This window comes from Rattus rattus, chromosome 15 (genome assembly GCF_011064425.1).
Source record: "Rattus rattus isolate New Zealand chromosome 15, Rrattus_CSIRO_v1, whole genome shotgun sequence".
NCBI lineage: Eukaryota > Metazoa > Chordata > Mammalia > Rodentia > Muridae > Rattus > Rattus rattus.
The window spans coordinates 77,935,551-77,957,457 of record NC_046168.1 but is presented as its reverse complement, the minus strand read 5'-3'; the positions used below and the strand labels follow the sequence as shown (position 1 = coordinate 77,957,457).

The 21,907-nt window shown below is 42.4% G+C and overlaps 1 pseudogene; it reads right to left on the bottom strand.

The window, feature by feature from the left end:
* Positions 1 to 20,772, bottom strand: part of LOC116884423 — a 62,366-nt pseudogene extending 41,594 nt beyond the window's left edge.
* Between the last annotated feature and the right edge of the window lie 1,135 nt (positions 20,773 to 21,907).

Here is a 21,907-nt window from a genome sequence, read left to right as displayed (position 1 = left end):
TCATAAGATAAATGACCTGACTTCATTATTCCAAGTCCCCATTGTTTTTATTGTGAAAGAAAGGTTATGAAGTGAGGGTTGCTCTTCATAATAGTTACCACAGAAAAACAGTAACTTTCAAAATGTGTGTAAGTTTGACCATTGGTTGGGGTTATCTACAGTGACAGGACATTAAAAACAAAGAAAATACCATTACATAGACACCCCTGGGCCTCTATGGGCCACGCCCATTCATTGACAGAACTCTTTAAGTCTATGTTTTAACCACTGAACCACACCAAAAAATCTATCTTCACCTCCTAGATTTATTATCCACAGCTCAAGCCCAGGAATCTCTGAAGACCTGCGGGGGGGGAGGGGGGCTGACACATTCCCCATTGTAGAGTTATTCTCGAAGATGATTAAGCTTTTCTTTGGTGGAGATTGACAAAGAAAAACAAGTAAACACTTGTTATTACAGGGAGCTACTCCCACACAGCCAGTCTTGACTCAATGTTCCATGTATGTGTGCGTAGACTCAGTCTGAGTTAATGGAAGGTAGAGTTACGGCTGTGCTTGAGAAAGGCTCTCCAAGCCCAGAAGGTTGCTGTTCTGTTAAGTAGGACATCTGTGGTAAGTTCTCTAGGTATTTTTGACCGGAGTCCTGGAGACAGTCACTGCCTGTATGATCTGTAAGCATTATGGGATTAGTTTCCCTGTTTGATATCTATCTTATGCCACTATAAGGTCTTCAAAGAAGGGGAGCAACCTTAGCCAGCCAGGGAAAGAAAGCTATTCCAATCCAATCCTTACAAATATGCCTGCCTCAGCTATAACAGTGCCTTCCTTTCTAAATACAGTTCTGTCCCTCACACAGGCGCCCAGAGAGAGCTAAGGATTCAACTGACACCACTTCTTACCCAACTGCTTCAAGTTCTTTGTTTTACTTTTGGACATTTTAGCTGAGTTACTTAAGAAATAAAATATTCTGGTTTTGTTTACTTGTTTTTAAAGTAAGTCAGTTTTCACTCACTCTGTTCAAGATGTCTAGCGCAAATGAAGACATATTGTATCATGCTTCTCACAATCTCCCCTTCCTGAGCTCTAATGTCCACTGCAGGACACTAGAGTACATAAGACAGTATTTGTGAAAGCTGTGTTGGGACAAGAAACATAAAACATCAGAAAATTGCACATAAAATCTATGGTGTTTTGATATTAACTATACGCTGCCCAAAGTCCTTTATTCAATGGATATTCACTGCAGGTGACCAAAGAGGGTAACTGACTTCAATTTGAACGGCTATGTCGTCAAAGTTGCAGACCTTAATAATAGCTTATCTTTTTCTGGCATTACTCTAAAGCCTGTTTCCAGAAATTTCCATTCATCTTGCTGTTGTCTTAACAGCCATGCTTCTTTGTATTGGATCATTCTTGATGAGGTATTGGGCAACCTGGGTTCCCAATTTGCAAACATTTACTAGGCAGAATGGTGTTTTCTAGAATGTTAGGAAACCTGATGTGGAATCACCTGGTTTCCTGGTATTTAATACTGATAAAAGATTAGCCATGAAGATGACATAACAGGCTATTTCAGGTATATCTTGACATTATTGTTATTGTATTATTATTATCATTATTATTATTATTATTATTACTACTACTACTACTACTACTACTACTTGTTCAAATGGCCTCTAGGCTATAAGATCACACTAAGCATTAACTTTCTATGACCACACAGTACTCAGTCATTTAAATAGATATTTTAGTCAAGGCAAAGTATTTGCGTAATTTGCAGTGTTGACTGTATAATTTAGAGATGTCTTTTTTTAAACACTAAGAATAAAGAAGCAATTTTGGTGTGTGTGAAAAAACTCTGAACAGTGCTAAGGAAATGTCAAGAGTGGCAAGAACAATGACTCACACTTTGAAGGGGAAAAGGAACTAGGACTAATCTACTAGCGCTAGGGTAGAATTTTACCGCTTCTGTAAATAAAGAATTACTTTAGGTGAACTACAAAAATGTCAGACAGATCTGTTATTCTCTGAGTCTACAGAACAAAGCATTTAAATATCTGAATGGTTACATCTGACTCAATGTTAGAAAAGCATAGTTCAGTTGGGGATGCAACCTCATTTGAGTAGCAGGCTCGCCTGGCATGCTGGAAGTGCTGGGTTCAATCCCTAAAAGCACAGAAAGTGAATTTAGTGACTTCTGCTCTTGGGAGGTGAAGTCAGGAAGACCAGAGGCTCAAGGTCATTTGCTGCATAATACCTTAAAAGCTGGTCTGGGCTACTTAATACTGTCTCAGGCCCCTTCCCTAGAAAAGGATAGTTCATTGAAATCCATATGCTTAAGTCTAGAGGGAGTTTGCTTTTGTTTTCCTGTTGGAATGATTTACGGGGAGGAAGTTCTTGTAGGTGTAATGAAGAAGTCATTTCTGTTAGAGCTGGAGGACTTGCTTTTGCTTTTGCTTTTGCTTTTGAGACTGTGTTTCACTCCTTCACCCAGACTGGCCTGGAGCTCCTCATGTAACCCAGGGGGCCTCAAATTCAAGTCAATCCTCCTGCTTCAGCATTCCAATTACGGGATTACCGGTGCAAGCCACCACTCCTGGCCCATGTGAACTGAAAAGGAACTTGACTTAGTATGTTGGGACACAGAAGCACTCATGGGGACATTGTACATTTCGGCATGGGTGTTGGTGGCTCACTGATTTTTTTTTAAGTGATTGATTGATTGGTTGTTGATTTAGTAGGACGAATGAACACAAAGACATTGATCATGGGTTCCTTCTTCTACCATGGGTTCTGGGGTGGAGTTCAGGGGATCAGGTTTAGAAGCAAATGTCTTTACCCCCTGAGCTATCTTGCTGACCCACTCCCTCATTCTTTTTTTTTTTTTTTTTTTTTTTTCGGAGGTGAGGACCGAACCCAGGGCCTTTTTCTTGTTAGGCAAGCGCTCTACCCCTTAGCTAAATCCCCAACCCCCCACTCCCTCATTCTTGATATATCCCCAACCTGAATTTTAGGCCACTAATCCAACTATGGAAATCTTCAGAGTTTGCAAAAAGCTACACATTTCCTGCAAGAGGTTTTTCTTTGTGAAGCATGAATGTGACCCTTGCCCCAGAGGTTATGCTTTGGAAAATTAAGTAATATTTTCACATTAGTACAGTAAAATGTCCTTGACCACTCCTTGAATGACACATCTTAGTACCTTTGGTATGAAATAATCATGGTTTTGAGACAGCAAATATTTTTCAGAAATTATACTTTCACAGAGATGATGTGGGAAAGAAAGCTTTAGTAGCGGATGTTCTCTAACCACGGCATCATGTAGAAGTAGATATAATTCACGTACTATGCTCGCTTCGGTGGTGGTCAAGAAAGGGAACTGGAGAGATGGCTTAGCAATAAGAACACTTGTTCTTTTGGAGGGCCTGAGTTTGTTTCCCACATGGTAGCTCATAACCATTTGTAACTCCAGTTCCAGGGGATCTGATTCCCTCTCCTGACCACCAGGTATGCAAATGGTATGCAGAAATACATGCAGGCAAGCACTCACAATAAACTAAATAAATCTAAAAAGAATTAAAATCAAGAAGACCTAGGCTTGTCCTTTGAAAGCCATTTTCCCTGAATCTCTCAAAGCTACTTTAAATAATACTTATCAAATAAAACTATAATTTGGTGTTCCTTTATTTAGAATCCAGTTTCCTCAGTGGAAAAATCTGGGCTTTGATCTTTGCCTGCGAATTACTCAACATTGGCCCCAACATGTTTGCATTTATAAGGAGTGGCTGTGCTGGACTCTGGAATGCGTTTCCTCAAGGCTTCTTTAATGTCCCATCTTTTAATGCATGATAGCTTGAAATCCTCTTTTCAATTTGATCAATTCATTTTAAATTTGAATGAGTTTCTGCTCTTCCTTACAAACTGATAATGTTACCGAGTCAGAGGTGTAGGACCTGCACTTTGTGTGGATTTTGCAGTCATGGTGACATGAATCAATCCAACCCAGTCACCCTCACCCAGGTCTCCACGTGACTGAAGATGCTCCTGACTTGCAGAGAGTCTGACCTCGATTCTGGCCTAGAACAGAAGCGACTCTGGAATCTCCCACGGGTGCCCCCCTCCTGGGCCTGGTGCCCCCCTCCTGGGCCTGTGTGCTGACTCCGTGACCGGCAGATTTCACAGACAGCAGGGATTTCTTCCATCCCTGAAGTATACCTAGACTTTTACTATCTCATTTTCCCTTCCCACATCTTTAGACGGGAATTGTTTTATTTGCTAATATTCCCTTACCTTAGGTTGGGTTTCCAGCCAAGGACATTGCTTGCAAGAGAAGCAAGAAGAGAAAATCAATATTGTAACGATTGCCTGTGAAAATTGCTAGGAATAACTTCAGTTATTTCTTCATAGTTTAAGGACCATTATTCCGTCTTCCTCGTTTATGGATCTCTGAGTTTTTATAATGAAATTGTTAAGTTTGAGTCAAGGGCCCTAGAAAAAGGATATCTACTCAAGTTTGTAAATATCTAGACCGTGTGCTTATATAAAAATCTCTCAACACGGCCCTAAGTAGTTTCAGTTCTTTCTTTATATTTTTAAGAGTTATTTCTATTATTTTCAATTATGTTTATGTATGTGTGTGTGTGCATGTGTGTGTGTGCGTGTGTAGGTGTGTGTGTGTGCGTTTGCATGTGTGTGTGCATGTGTGTGTGTGTGGTGTGTGTGTGTGTGTGTAGGTGTGTGTGTGTGTGTGTGTTGCATGTGTGTGTTGCATGTGTTGCAGATGCCCTTGGAGGCCGTGGTGTCAGAACTGGAATTAAAAATTGTTTAGATACCTGATGTGAGTGCTGGAAACTGAGCTCAAGCCCTGCAGAAGGGCATAAAATGCCTTTAACCTCTGAACATCTCTCCAGCTGCCCCCTCTTATTTTTTTAATGAGAAAAAAAAATGTCATTTTCTTGGTCACATCACTAATGCAGTAGACATCTTGTTCTGATCTAATTTACTTTTGCACAACATTTTCACTCCATTTCAATAAACCGAAGATATACTGTGCACGGGAAAGTGTACTCATTTTAGACCAGACTTCCTTCAGACAGTGAGGGAAAGGTAGCAGTTAGCTGACTGTTCATATATAAGTGCTTTAGCCTTCAGAGAAATCACAGAGTGCTATGTCATGTTTTAAGCATTTCAGGGCATAAGGAAATGTATTCATTAGTTATGGGAATAGAGGGTTAGATTAGGAGAGAGGTAGGTTCTTGGGAAAATAAGATTCTGCGGCTAAGGAACAGTGCTTTGGGGCCCCAAAGTGTGCTGATTCAGGGACATTAATTCTGGCTCTCCCTTTTGGAAGGCAGATTCTGGAAGGAGCTGGAGTCTTGCCGTCATGTCTGATACTGAATCATTTGGTTGCAAGCAACAGAAATGACCTCAGCTAATTTAAATGAGCAAAATATATGCTAGAGAAATATGAATAGCCTCAGAAGACAGGAAATACTGAAGACCCAGACTTCTGAAGGGACATGAGCTGGAACAGTGTTGGCAACTGATGTGTGCACAGAAGACTATAGCACAGTTCATTACCTTTCTTCCTTTCCGTGTATTTATTGAAATTCAGAGTGAGTGCAATTGATCTAGCTGGGATCCTGAATCTTGGATGCCCAAGCACTTTGATGTTTTGATCATGGCATTATGCTCATGGTGGATGGGGATGGGTCTCAGAGAAAACCTAGGATGCTAGGTATTACCAGAAGAGCAGCAAAACAACAACAACAACAACGTCACGTACAGTCCTGAAAGGTGCCATTTTTATCATCCTCACTCAACAAGGCTGTCATCCATTGTTCCAGAAGCCTCTTCTCTTCATAGCAGCTATGTCATGGTCCTGACTCCTAGAAAGCACGTACAAACCCAGCTCAGCTCTGACAGAATCGGCATTAGGGACCCTTAGCTTTGGTTTGGCTAATGCCTCATGTTCTGGTCAAGCATAGGGTTATAGGGTTGTTTTTTTGTTTTTGTTTTTTTTAAGGCACAGTTTGATTCCTTTTTCTTTCTCAGTACACAGAAGCCCCAAGCTGCATCGAGCATGTCTCCCATCCTACCAAGAGGCGTGGATGTTTTCCTGAACACCCAGTACTTGGCACTTCTCCCTGCTATCGAACTTCCCTGAGCTGTTCGGCACAATTGCTTCCATATTTCTCAGCGCTGTCCTTCCTCTATGAGACTATTTTGATTTTCCTGGTGGGTCCAGCTAATGACAACTGATTGTCTGCCAAATTTCTCTCAGTGTGTCTCCCTCTTTCTCATAAATTCAGCCCTTTATATACTTCTGGCTCATTCACTGTTACTTCTGCTTAATTTGACTTATGAAATATGTTTTTGTCAATACTGAGTCATTATTAAATCCTAGCAGTGGCATTCATAAGATTTAAGGGAATATGAAATAATCCAAGGTACTGGCCAGTGTTGGACTTTCAGCCACACCTGCCCTTTTACTTGGGTTCGGGGGATTCAAACACAGGCCCTCATACTTGCATTGCAATTGGTCTTATGCACTGAGCCCTCTCCCCAGCTTGTCCATCTGTTGTTTTTAAAGCATACTTTTGGGGCTGAAACTGGAGCGCATCCATTTGACTAGGCTGGCCAGCCAGTGAGCTTTAGGGATCTGCCTTCCCCTGCAGGCACCCTTGTCTGGACCTCAGTATGAAGTCCAGCTCTATATTTTAGTTATTTTTATTTTTTGAGGTTATAATATAATCACATTATTCCCCCCTTCTCTTTACCCCCTCCAAACTTTCTCATATACCCCCTCTTTGTTCTCTTTTGAATGTCATGGCCCCCTTTTCCATCAATTGCTGATAAATACATGTATATGTATATACCTATACATTTCCTAAATATATAAATACAATGCCAAGTCTGTATAACGTTACGTACACGTATGCTTTCAGGGCTGATCACTTGGTATTGGATAACGAATTAGTGTGCTCTTTTAGGGGACCTCTCTGGCTCTCAGCATTCCTTAGTTGCCTGTAATTCTTTGTGTGGGGTTGAGAGCTTGTGGGTTTTCCCCGTCCGTGTTAGAGCTCTGTAGCTATTGTTCTGGTTCAGTTCATGTTCATGTAGTCATCTTGGTGAGACTTATGAATGTAGCTTCCGGCAATCCTAAGAGACACAACCTTCTAGCAAATTCCTGGATCACCTAGTTTTTACAATCTTTTTACTAACTCTTCTACAATGTTCCATGAGCTGTTTTCTAGATGCATCTCCTTTGGGAATGGACTCCACAACTCTGCATTTTGATTGGCTGTGGTTTTCTGTAGCCATCTCTGTTTACTGCAAAGAGACGTTTACTTGATGAGGGGTGAGGAGTACATTTATCTGTAGGCATAATGACAAACATTTAGAATGTTTGTGCAGGTTTAGTAAAGTAGCAGTTGTAGATCTCCTCCAAGATACATGGTTTTTAATAGTCCTGGCTAGTTGGCTAGATTTCAAGTACAAAGCATCAAGCATGATTTCCTTCTTGTTGAGTAGATCTTAATTCCAATGAGAAAGCTGTTGGTTACCTACATGGCATGTGTGTCACTACTGCACCCTTAGTGTTGTCACGCCATGCTGGTTGTTGTTGGTGTTCATAGGGGTCATAGCTGGTAGAAATCTTGGTTGCTTCCCTGCTGTGGAAGCTTGCATAGTTCTTTCCAGTGTTACAAAAGCTAGTCTTTAGAGAGGCTTTCAAGTCAGTTCCAGCTCAGGGACCCCTGAATGTTGAGAGTGAAGTGCATGGTGTCCTCAGCAATGGAGACTTAACCTTCTAGCTCTGGGGAGCAACCAAAGGCAACAGCAATAAGCTGTGATGTCTTGGGAGTCTGACCGACAACTCAAAAAAGAGGCTTCTCATTCTTGGTGTTGGTGTTTTTGTTAGGTGGTCTTTGGTTGGCCCTTGATGGGAGCACTATCAGCCCAGATGGAAAACTTTAATTTAAAAATATATATGTATATTGATATATTTATACGCAGACGTTTGTATAGTTCAGGTTTTGTTTTGTTTGTTTTTGGCAGTGTCTTAGTTAGGGTTTCCATTGCTGTGAAGGGACACCATGACCAAGACAACTTTTTGTAAAGGCAAACATTTAATTGGGGGTAGCTTTCAGTTTCAGAGATTCAGTCCATCATTGTCATAGTAGGAAGTTTGGTAGCATGCCGTCAGGCATGGTGCTGGAGAAGGAGCCAGAGAGTTCTACATCTTGATCTGAAGGCAGCCAGAAAGGAACTCTTTGCCATTGGGTGGAGCTTGAGCTAGGAGCTCTCAAAGACCATCTACAGTGACACACTTCCTCCAACAAGGCCGCACCTCCTATAGTGCCACTTCCCATGGGCCAAGCGTATTCAATGACTATTTTCCACTCCCTGTCCCCATAGGCCTGTTCAAATATGAATTTATAGAGTCATACCTAGCCATTGCATAATGCAAAATACACCCACTCTGACCTCAAAAGTCCCCATAGTCTATCACAGTCTCAATAATGTTTAAAAGTCCAAAGTTCAAAGTCTCTTCTGAGATTTATGCAACCTATCAACTGTAATCCCTCATACAATCAAAATCAAAAAGCAGATCATATACTCCCAACATCACAGGATATACATTACCATTCTAAAAACATCATAGTTGGGAAATACTGGACCAAAACAAGACAGAAAACCAGCTGGGCAGGCTCTAAACTCTAAACATCTATATCTGATAGCCAACTCCTGTTAGCTTCGTTGAAAGCAACACAATTCTCTCTCTTGGGCTGGCTCCACTCCCTGGTACCAGCTTTCTTCAGCAGGTATCCCACAGCTCTAGCATCTCTAACATTTTGGGACCTGTAAGGCAATTTCAACTTTATAGCTTCTTATTCCAATGTCTGGGATATGCACATGGTCTGGGCTTCTTCAAAGGGCTTGGGTCACTTCACCAGCTCTGCTCTCTGTAGCACTCTAGGTTCTGGTTGACTCCATTATACTGCTGTCACTGTTTTTGGTGGTCATCCCATGCTGCTGATGTCTCTAATGTGCAGGGGTCTTCTGCTTCAGGCTTTACCAATAGCCTTTCATAGGCTCTCTTCATGATGCCAAACCTCAAATTCTTTGCATGACCTCTTCAGTGCTGGGCCATCAACTGAGGCTATATTTTCACCAGTGGCCTTTCCTGGCCTTTCACAGTGCCAAGCCTCATCTGCTTTCTTTGACCCCTTCATGCCTTTAAAACCAATACCACCTGGGCAATGCTTACACAGTACCAAGTCCAGCTGCAGCACGAGGTACAATCTTGGCTATCTCTGGAACACAGCTTCTTTGTGCCTTCAGAAAACACTTTCCAGAAGACTTCACCTCAGTGGTGCTGGTCTCTTCTAAATCACCACCAGTTTCTTAGCCCCAGCTAACTACCCTCGATGTCCCAGTAACTCTTAGGACTCTTGACTCTAAAGCCATGGCCACATGGCCAAAGCTGCTGTGTTTTGCTACTTTCTGGGGCTTAGACATGCTCCCTTGTGTTATTACATCATCACCAACTTTCTGTTTTCCAACTCTCGCTACCTAAGCTTGGATGTCCTGGAACTTGATCTGTAGACTCAGATATCTACATGCTTCTAACACCTGGCATTAAGTGTGGGTACCACCATGCCTGGGCTGGCACTACGTTCAAGATTTGGATCGAAAGCGTGTGTCATCCTATGTCAAGATCCAGATCACAGGTATGGGGCTGGCTTACAGTTTCAGAGATTCAGTCCTTTCCCATCATCATCATGGTGGGAAGGATGGCAGACTGCAGGCTGGCACAGTGCTGGAGAAGGAACCGGAGAGTTCTACACCTTGATCTGAAGGTGGTCAGAAGGGAACTCTTCCACACTGGGTGGAGCTGGAGTCTAGGAACCCTCAAAGCCCGCCTCCATAGTGACACACTTCCTCCAACACCTGCTAATAGTGGCACTTCCTGGGGGCCAAGCATATTAAACCACCACAGACAGATAGTAAATACTATCATTCCTTATGACATTTTTGTTGTTGTTGTTGTTGTTGTTGTTGTTGTTGTTGTTTTGTTTTTCTTGGTCCCCCCACCCCCACCGTCCTTACTGTTGTTTTACTCTCTTCATTCTTCCTTTGTATTTCTCTCCTGGCCCCTAACGAGAGCCCCTTCCATTTTTCTCATTTCCCCCATCAGATCATTGGTACCCTGCTATTCCCCTCTCCTCTCTACTGCCCCAGCCAGGCAATGGTCTGTAAGTGGTAATGGGCTAAGCCGCTTTGTGCTCTTGTCAGGTCTTGCTCCTAGTCACCTGCCAGAGCCCTCTGGATTTGCCAATGAAAGGCACACATACGTGCCAGTTAATTTTAATGTGTTTTGACTAGTTCAAAAGCTGGGTAGTTCTTTCCCTTCCTGCCGTTATCAAACACTCTCCTCCGGTACTTCTGAGTTAACATCTTTCAAAATCGACATCTCATCTCTGCTACCCCAAACACGATTGGGGAAGTGGCTTGTGTGGCCGGCCACTTTCTCTGATTCTCATCTGTTGGCGGGCCTTTAGATCTGGTCCCCTCCCCCATCCCCCATCCCCCATGGTGAATTCTCTCTTCTACTCTCCCCCAGTTCCTAGCCAGCGCAAACCCCTAGGTCTGGCTTCAATCTACCTGTCCATCGATTGGCTGTATGGCTACTCTTTATTGCCAATCAAATCCAGCTGGGGACGGAGATCCTTAGCATCCAGAAACTTGGCCTTTGGGAGCCAAATTAAATCTAGACAGCATTAGAACCAATCCCCAATAATGGTCTCTTTTTTACTTCCCTGGATTCTGCCATTACTCCAGAATATGTACTCACATCAGAAAATTTAAAAACTAGCCGCCTCAGCTGAGAGAGAACATGTGACATTTGTCTTACTTGGTCCCGGTCATCTGACTCATTATGATTTTTTTTTTCTAGTTCTATTTACTTGCAAAGTTCATGATTTCGTTTTTCTTTACAGCGTAATAGTATCCCACAGTGTATATGTGCCACACATGTGTTATCCACTTGTCACCATGATGAAGGACATTCTAGGTTGTTTCCATTTTCTAGCTGGTAAATAGAGCAGCAAGGACCACGGCCGGGTAAGTCTCTATGGAATAAGATGGTGAGTCTTTGGGGCTTAGGCCAAGGAGTGGCATGGCCGGGTTGTGTGGTAGATTTATTTTTAACGTTTTGAGACTTCTCCACACTGATTTCCAGACTGGCCGGAGCAGTTTGCAATCTCACGGGCAATGAACGAATGCTCCCTTTCCCCCCAGCCCCACCAACGTTGGTTGCTGTTTGTTGCGTTGAGCATTGCCGTTCTGAGTAGGGTAAGATGACATCTCAAGGTTGTTTTAATATGTGTTCCTCTAATTGTTAAGGGGTTTCCCTAAAGTTCAGGTCTCCTTGCCTGTGCATTTCACGGACTGAACTACCCTTCCAGCTTAACCTGTCTGTCTTAAAGCACTGCTTTGCTTGGTTGACCAAAAGGAGTCCAGGGAAACTACACTGACATCTCACCCCTAACCTGTCCTGTGTGATCTTGGATAGGTAACTGTTTTCCTTTGCGGGTCGATTAAAATCACTTATGTCTGAGTTAGCTGATATCACTGTTACACAGCTGAGGGAAGTGTATTTCCTTCATGTGATGCCTGTTAGCCAGAGTCCCTAACCCCTTGCTCCTGGTGGTCAGGTTCTGCATGCTCCATTAAAAGGTCAAAGGTCTATAATACATAAATTCGAGGTCCTTAAATCCTCTTAAGTTGAATTGGTATTCTGTTTATTAAAAAAAAATTACATTTAAATTTATTTTTTGTTTGTTTGTTTTTTCCATGTGGAAAGGTTTAATGAGAGAAGAAGGGGAGAAGTAAAGGCCAGCCATGAGCATGTGGAGGGAAGTGGGGAGGGGAATGAGGAGAGAAGGGACAAAGGGGAAGAGGGCAAGAAAGCAGAAAAAATAAGAGAGAGTGAAGCCTCATTTTATAGTCAGACATACCTGGCTGTTGCCAGGTAATTAAATTTATTTATAGTGATGGTGTGTGTGTGTGTGTGTGTGTGTGTGTGTGTGTGCGCGCGCGCGCGTGCTCACGCACATGAGAAGAAATGTGCACGCCATAGCTGGCAAGAGAAGATCATATGACAGACTGTGGTTCTTCCATAAAGTGGGTTCTAGGGATCGAACTCAGGCTGTAAACCTTGATGGCAGGTGCCTTCCTCTGCTGAGTCAACTTGCTAACCCTTGTTCTATTTATTTATTTGTTTGTTTGTTTATTGAGACAGGTTCTCATGTAGCCCAGGCTGAGTTGAATTCACTGTGTAATTCCTGATCCTCCTACTTGTGACCTCCCAAGTGCTTGGAATACAGGTGGATTACTGTTGCAGTAAATTCTCCAACCCAAATAAGCCCATACAATGAAAACACAAATCAATTAATATGAATACAAGCTGCATGCCTAGATTGGGCAGATCGACCACTGCATTACTCTATTCCCCAGCTATGAGATCCCTTATAACTTGGGGTTTCTCCGGCCATGTGCTTCTGCTCCATATTCCTTCCTTCCACCTCCTCTTCTTCAGTCTTCCTCTTTCTCTTTCATCTCCTCATTTCCCCTCCTCCTTTTCCCCCTCTTTCTCTAAAACCTTTGCCTCACCTTTTTCTTCCACTGCCCAGCCACTGGCTCTAGCCTTTATTTTACAAGTGAAAATGGGGGGAAGGTTTACAGGAAGTCACCTGAGTACATGATTCACTCCTCATCTGAGGTACCCACCCCCCCAATTGGGGAAGTGGGATTAGCATCAGAATACAAACAGTACCAGGGTAATCCACAACATATTACCTGCCATGCCCAGTTCCAAAACTGGTTTTAAGAGCACCTGAGCTTGTATAAGCAAGATAATACATTGTACTCACACTCCAAAATTGCCGGGTCACATATGGAATGTGCCATAGCAGGACCTCAGTCATCGATCCTTTGACTACTTAAACCTTGCTCCCATCTAAGCTTCCTTCCGGGCTCCACACGCTCATTCCTGCCAAGCCAGTGATCACATTTTCGGATCCACATCGCCCAATGTACATGCCTCAGTTGACTAATCCCCTATGTTAGATTTGCAATACTTGCTCACAATATCTTCCTTTACAGAGCACCTTAACCATAATGCTCTTTCTTTATATCTTTCCATTCTCAGCACTGTGACCAAGACACACTTAATAAATATTTATTTTGTAGGATGTATAGAGAGACCTTTAGCCTACTACATAGGACCTCTGAGCACACTTTGATCTAAGAATAGTGTGTAAGAGGGACTCGTCTGAAAGATTACTTCATAGATTTAAAAAAACAAAACAAAACCATAAACCAATAATTAAACACACAATGCATAGAGAGATCAAATGGTATGATTGCCTTTCTGCATAAAATCTAAATTCCTTAGCTCATGTTTGAATTCTTCGGTATCCTGTCATTTTCTGCTCTCTGAGTTTGACACTGTTCCAGGTTGGCCTTTGTTGACAAGCGGGCTGGGGGAATGTTTGACATTCAGTTTGATATACAAAGCAGGACCTCCTAACAGGGTCTTCACATCTGCACCCCTACACTCGGCCCACGTCTCCGCCCCCACTGTGCTGCCCTGCCTCTTGTGAGGAATGTTCTGTGACTGTTGGCAGATGGAATCACACTCATAAGTCAACTCATTTCAGCTTAAACGGATGTGTCCACGGGGATTGCCACCCACTCCTCAAATTCTCTGGCTTTAATAGTAATGTTTTTTATTCTTTCTTAAAAGAATTCCCACTTGGCTGACAATAAAAATTACTCAGAATTTCAATGACTGTGACACTGTCTTGCAAAGATCACCGAGTCTTTTAAAATCCAATTTGGAACAACAACTATAATGTTCGGAGTGTTGCTTTCAATAAGAAAAAGCAGCAGAATTTAACACATCGAAGTCTAAGGAGACAGGATAAATGCTTTAACAGTCCCTGTGTGGGGGCTGCTTCTATAGTAGCCCAGTGACTCAGAACAGCATTTCTCTCTGTGGGTGGTGGGTGGGAAGGAGAGTGTCTTGTGTGCAGAGAGCTAAGTGACAAACACATTTGTGGTCACAAAGCAGGGATGACATTTGAAAGCTTATGTGCATAAAACAATCACGCCTAGACTGTGTATACATTTGGGCAAGATCAGCGGTGTCAAGCTCACTGTCTAATTCAGCTTTCTTAATAGTCCAATCACTATACCACAGTTCCCAGCCACAGCTAGATCTGGCCAGAGAGTCTAGAGTCTTAGGTAGTTGTGAGCAGTAAAGGATTTATTTAACAAATACCTAGTAAACACCTATTATGTTTTTATGGGGAATATAAAGCACCAGCTTTGGGGTCTATGGAAATAAATAGGCAACATCCCTGTTTCTAAGGAGTTTAGAGACCACTAATACTTTGCTCTGATGATTTCTTGAAAATGAATATTAACATTATGCTTACGCATGCCATTCAGATAAGAGGAAACTTAGGTTAGTTACCAGCAACGTTAAACCTTCAAACACATCAAGTTAACTACAGTACTAGGTTACTGTGGAAGGGCACAAGACACCCCGAGACCAAGTTCTCAGCACAAAAAAGATTTATTTGCTCCAGAGGGACAGAGGACAGGAAACAAGGGGCAAGGACAGGAGACAGAGGATGAAGGAGAAGGGAAAAGGACTGAGGAAGACAGAGAAAGGATATTTGCCCTGAGGGAAAAAGGACTATGGATGGATAGAGGGGGAGACAGACCTGGTCGGTATGCAAATGGCAGTTTACCGAGGGAAAGGGGGAACCCAGAGTTAGGACAGTTGGTTTGTTTTCATTGGGCACCTTAATTAGGCTAGGAGGGGCTTTTGATTGCCGAACTTTGATAGCTGGACCTTGGTAGTCAGCCTCAGGAAGACATGGTCAAAAGAGGGAAAAGAACTTGGGGCTAGCTTTATGAATGTAACCTAATTTTATTTATTTGTTTTATTTTATTTTAGCAAAAAAGAGGGAATGAGAGAAGGGCAAGGACTGCTAGAACCACGTTTGACATGCTGGACCCTTTTAGAGCCCCTTCATACCATACGTAGGTTATATTAATGTTGACTATAATAAATAGGGAAATAAAATAATATCTTCACAAACTGACGATGTAGTCAATGCTGGATGGATTTTAGCCATTCATCTCACTTTTTTAATAAAATTGCCACAACTGATGGGTTTTTCTCCTTATAGAGAAATATAAATATTCTCCTGGGATTTGAAGAATAGTCTAAAAGTGCAACACAAATATCTATTTAAGTAAATTTAATATAGCTCAAAAAAAAAAAAAAAAACCCAAAACCCCAAACTCTGCCAATATTTCATAACCCAGGAGGTCTTGTTTTGTTTTTCGAGATTTCCGGTCGAATGTATGCTGTTGCTTTTATTTTCACAATCTGGAGAGTTCTATTTTTAAAGTCCCAAACATAGCTGCTGTTAAAGCATTTTCTTAAGGAGAGAAGCACTCATAGTAAATATTGCTTGAAATTCTGTTGGCTTTTGTATCAATTTGGGTGTGTGGTTTAAAGGAATCGGTTAACACTGGCTGTTGGTTTGAATATGCTTGGCCCACCAGAAGTAGCACTATGAGGAGGTGTGGCCTTGTTGAAGTGGGTGTGGCCTTGCTGGAGGATGGGCTTTGAGGTCTCCTAGTGCACAGGCTCCACCCTGTCAGGAAGATGGTCCCTTTCTGCTGCCTGTGGATCAAGATGTAGACCAATCGGCTTCTCCAGCACCATGTCTGCCTATATGCTGCCATGCTTCCTGTTATGATGATAATGGACAAAACCTCAAACTATACATACATACCATCCACGCATACACAAAATAAATAAATACTAAAAAACAAAATGAGGTGTCTCATTTAATTTATGGATGGTGAATAAAATGATCCACGTCAAATAACTCACACTGACATTTTAAGAAATTAATTTGTTTTGAATATTAATTAACGATTAAATTAAAATTAAAAATAAGTAATTAAAAATAATTTGTTGATTCCTACTTTTCACAAATTTTTCCAATATCCCCATATCAAAAGGTTACATAAAGCTGAGTTTTGATGAGTTGGCCAGCAGCTGTTACAAAGAGAACTTTTCTCGTCATTAGTTGTTTGGGTTTTTTTTTTTTTTTTTTTTTTTTTTTTTTTTCTTGGCCTGTTTATGCTGGATCAGCTTCAGGTCAATTTCAATGATGTATGATTCTGTCTTCTCCCTCATCTTCATATTAAGTTCTTGTTCATCTGTGCTGAATACAGTAATTTAAGACCTCTGGGGAGTGAAAAAGTCCTCAAGGTTCTATGATTAAGAGTAGAGGTCACTCCCAATGTGAAATGATGGTATAGATCTATTTTTCTTGTTCTTTTCCACTAAACATAGCTATGATCTCCTAAATTGATATGAAAGACAGTTAAAGGAGAACTATGAAATGTGATGAGAAAAAGACATGGAAGTTTGGGACCCCAAGACTACAGAGTACCACATCATAGAGTATGCACTAATAACATACTCTCTCCAGAGAAAGACCCATGGCAGGCTATGCTGTATGTTCTTACACAACAGTGTGGTGCCACCTAGACCTAAGCTGACTTTCAGTCTAGCAAAAGAAAGCAGTTCGGGTAGCAGCCTTTCTTTCTCTGGAGCACACTGGAGTCTTCTGACAGCCCTACATAGCCCAATAACCACAAGCGAAGGGATTGAACTGGGATCCAGTTGCCCCTGTGCCCCTGGAACACATTGGCTGAAGAGTCCATCTCATTCTCCCCTGGATCTGAGCCTCACTTTGTCTATTAGAAATACCTAGATGGCCAGGCAGAGATGTCAGGAGAGACTTGGATGAGGTCAGGATAGTCCATTTGTTTCTACAGGCCAGACGTTCTCCTTACCCACTCAGAGACAGCGATATGGTAAGCAGAGGGGGCAATAGGGAGTGGCACCTTTAAATCGAATTAAGCTGATTCTACACCATCTCTTCATACAGAAGAAACTTCCTAACTTCTTATACAGAGATCACAGGCAATGCCATAAAGTAAACAACAGCAACAAGACAGGACAAAAATTATGCAGATACAACAATTTTTGAAAAACAGACAAGCAAATTCCCAAAACAATGTATCTAAAATGTATACTGTGACAAAGTGGCATTTATTACATAGGTAAGCAAGGCTGGTTGAGTATTTTCTTAAAAAGTTAATTTTATCCATGGCAGGAGAGGTGGCTCAGTGGCTAGGAGCACTGGCTGCTCTTGTCAAGGACATGAGTTCAATTCCCAACATGCACACCTGATGGCTCACAACCATCTATAACTCTAGTTCCAGGGCATCCCATGCCCTCTTCTGACCTTCAAAGGCCCAGGCATGAATGTGGTACACAGACACATAGGCAGGTAAAACATTCACACATAGAGAAATAAAAGTAAACAAATCTTTGGGATGCCAGTCTTATCTAACTCACCGAAAAGTTAATGCAAGAGAATTTTCATTGCTTGAACGATGGCGGCCTTTGCTGGACAGAAGCTTTCCAAAGCTTCAGGTGGTTTCCTTTGTTAGTTATTGGTCTTAACGCCCATGCAACTGATATGCCAATGAATTGGAGTCTGTTCTCCATTTTCTCTTCAATCACATTCAGGGGAGTGGGCCTTATGTCAAGGCCATTGGCCCATCTGGAGTTGAATTCCACGCAGGGGAATACAAATGGATCTATTTATGTTCTTCAACGTTCTGCTTCTCCTGTCTGACTAACACCATCTATTAAAGGTGCTGTCATTTCTCCACTGTGTATTTTTGGCTTCTCTGTAAAAACTTAGGTGTCTATATGTGTGTGAAATTATGTTTGAGTCATGAATTCCATTCCACTCATCAACATGCCTGTTGTTACGCCGATGCCATGCCGTTTTTATTACTAAAGCTCCGTAACGCAGCTCGAAATCTGGAATAGTGATATTCCAGCAGTTATTTTATTATTCAGGATTTTTTTTTAACTATCTGGGGATTATTTTGTGTTTCTTTGTGAGGTGTAAGATTGTTTTTTTCAAGTTGTTTAAAGAATTGTTTTGGAATTTTGATTTGCATTACATTGAATTTGTAGATTGCTTTTGGTAGGATGGTCATTTTCACTATATTAATCCTACCAGATGGAGAGAGAGAGAGAGAGAGAGAGAGAGAGAGAGAGAGAGAGAGAGAGAGAGATGATTGTGTATGGTATTGTTTCCCTGATTTCTTTGTCTGTTTGCAATTTGTATATAGGAAGACTATTGATTTTTTTGTGTGTTCACTATTAACTTGAAATTCATTATCACTTAAATGTAAAATTATGAAACTTTTAGAAAAAGAAACAGAAGAAAACTCTTTGGGACCTTGAACTGGGCAAAGAATTCCTGTGTTGACACAAAAACTTGATCTAAAGAAGAAAAAGTTGACCAATTTGACTCTACTAAAAATTTAAAAGTTTTCCTTTGAAAAGGCCCTGTCACAAAAGTGGGAAGATAATTTCGAGACTGGGAGAAAACATTGCAAACATATATCTGACACAAGGGTTGGGATAATCATACAGATCGATCCAAACAAGACTATAAAAAGAACTCAGTAGTTTCTGAGTGATGACACATGCTTGTAATACCAGAACCTGGGAGGCAAAAGCAGGTGGAGTACCACAAGTTCAAGGCCAGACAGGGCTATCTAGTGATCGGAGTGAATTTGTGTAGCATAAAGTGGGACCATGTCTCCTGAATAAAACCTCAGAAGCTAGATGCCAATAATGTAATTAGACAGCACCAAAAATTATTTAAATATTTCCCTAAAAAGGATGCAGAGAGAGCAATACAAATGCATGCAGGAGTTCGGATTTATTGGCTTTCAGAGAAACGCAAATTAAAATGCAAGCTGTCATCACACATCTATCAGAATGGCTAAATTAAAAAATAGTGGTGTATAGTGAGAATTTTGGTTTCTTTAAAAACTCAATTACATTATGTGAATATGATTTTGTTTCAATCCCAGGTGTGGGATATGGGGCTGCTTCAGATTGTCAGTAGCTGAGATTTTTGCCTCCTGCAGATAATTTAATTCATGGGAGAGCCCAGAAGGGCCTGTGGTGGCTGCTGCTGGTCCCTGCTGTTGTGTTTGCTGGTTTGCTGATTGGAGGTATCCTGCCTACAAAGACTGAGACTGCCTCCCAGTCAACTCAAAGCCCCTAGTCAGCAGGAAGTAGTCTAAAGAGGTCAATGTCCCCCTCCCCTTCTTTCTCTCCTACCTAGTGTTGGAGGGTTGAAAGGGATTAGGGTGGAATAAGGGTTGGAAGAGCTGTAGATAGAAGAACCCAGGAGAGTAGCCCAAAAATGTACACGAACAGTGATAACATTAGATACCTGTGAGGATGAGGGGACATTGTGACACTCATATGGTGCTGAAAGTAAATAGTCCATCCACACTGGAAAATGTCTTTTGAGAAATGAGACATCGAACTACCAAAGTAGTCATAATTATCTTTCTAGGCATGTAGGTCAGAACAAAAAAAAAAAAAAACAAAAAAAAACCAACAACAACAAAAAACAAAACAAAACAAAATAACAACAACAAAAAAACTTGAGAGAGAAAACACAGCGGCCAGTGGCACTCACCACAGAGCTACAAGTCGGAGACCCGTGGAGACTCCCAAGGGTGACTTACAGAACCTGTAATAGCTCCGGAACAACTGAAAAGAAGGAAAAAGAAAGGCAAATCTTATGAGAAGATGCTTTTAAAAAGTGGACTCACTGAATTGGAGAGAAAGATGGCGGAAAAAGCTGCGAGGGCTGGGAAAAGATGCATCCACACCTTTAGTGTCTCAGCCAACAGGCTGCACGCACAAAGGTGGAGCGGATGAGCTGTGGTGCTCAGCACTGACAACACTGAGCTGTACGGCGGACTCAAGCTTCTGTAGAAACAGGTCAATACTGAATAGGGCTTGTCCAAGCCTGTTTGCCAGCTCCCAGCATGGAGCCATGGCCTCTGCAGTCTGTGATGGTTGCTCTGATGGGAGACTGACAGAGAGTACTGGGCAGAGGTGCTGCCAGCAGACTACAAGCGGTGAGCCTTGAAGCGGCAGACCTGAAAGACACGAGCTCACACAGAACTTACCGCAATGCCCTGCCTAGCTGCAACATCATTCCGACTCTGAGTAACAGCAGGATATCTGAGACGCGTCTTGACAATGGTCCAGCATTTGTGGTGCTTCAGAATCTAGAAACCTTGAACCAGACCAGTGAGTCGTTGCAATGAATATTCGCATATAAAGCTGTTTGGGCCAAAAAATTATACTATGTGACACACTGCAGGTCCCAGCGCCGCTATGACCGACGAATATGGAATGGAGAGGCGGGAAAGACAGAGGAACCGAACAGTGAGTGAGTGCTCCATGAAGTGAGAGGAGGAAATAGAGTTTTGATCCGGGACCGGTGTGAGAGAGGGCTGCAGTGGATGGGGGAACATGTGGTTGCTGGGTGGGGCCCACAGGTGGTGTACAGCAGCCTAGAGCTTGTGCAACCTTGGCTCCTGAATGCTGCCCAATGACAGGACTTCTGAGACGCCCGGCAGTTCATTTTCTCGATTGGATCTCTTCGAAGAATCTCTATAGTTTGTGCTGACCCTGGGGGCCACTTTGGTATCTGTGGTCTGCTGTTCCAGGCCATGTTGAAGCTCAAGGTTCATGTAGATGTCCATGGTCCCACCGCAGCCAGGGGGTATAGCCTATGTGTTGACGTTTCTGACCTGAGTTACCACTGAAGGCTATGAGGGTGCCTGTGGTCTATGCTGTCATTTTAGGCCATGTCGATTTCTCTAGGGCCATGCTTCCCCTGGGGGCCACATTGAAGAGAGTGGCCTGTGGTACAAACTGTGTCCATATTGTCTGTGCTGACACCAAGGGCCATATCTGGATCTGTGGTCCTACTGCAGCCAGAGACTATATTGATGTCCATGGCCTGTGTTACCACCAAAGGCCAATGCAGAGGTCCATGATCTATACTGTCACCCAAGGCCATGTTGATGACTTTGGCTTGTTCTGCCACCAAGGGCTATGGTAGTGTTTGTGGCCTGGGCTATGGCAGAGAGTTGTGCTGATGTCTGTGGTATGTACTGCCACCAGTGATCATATGGGACAATGGCGTGTGCTGGCGCTGGAGACCATGTGGAAACCCATGACCCATGCTCCTGATGACTAAAGAGCGAGAAAGCTACTTTTGCTGTGATATTGATAACTTTATATCCACAGTTGTTAAAGGACAGAGACGGCCTATGTGACAACCCTTAACCCCCTGACCTTCCTAAATTAACAGCCCAGACAGGAAACACCATAGAGAACTCTTAAAACCGTAATAAGGACAGCGCTCTACCATCCATAACTTCTGGTGGGGGTGCAGGTGAAGGACTTGTTTTTCTTTAAGGGCCTGGCCACTGGGAGTTTGACCAGGAGGATATGAGCAACACAAATTGAACTTTTCCTCGTTTTTCTTTTTTGGTGAGGCATGAGGGTGGGGGCAGTCCTAATGGTGGGAGGGACAGACCTGGAAGGGCAGGGAAGTAAATTTGATTGGGGTTCATGATGTGAAATTCTCAAATAATCAATAAAAATATTAGGAAAAAAAAAAGAAAACCAAAATTCACAAAAAAACCTATGCAGAGATGTCCAGCAGCCTTAGTCAGGACAGCTAAGACTTGACGTCAGCTCAGGCGTCTTCCAGTAAGTAAATGCTTGATGTGGTGAATTCATACATCCAGTGTAATACTCAGCTATGAGGAGGGATGGACTACTGATGAGTGCAACAGCTAGGATGGGTTACCAAGAAATTATGCTGAG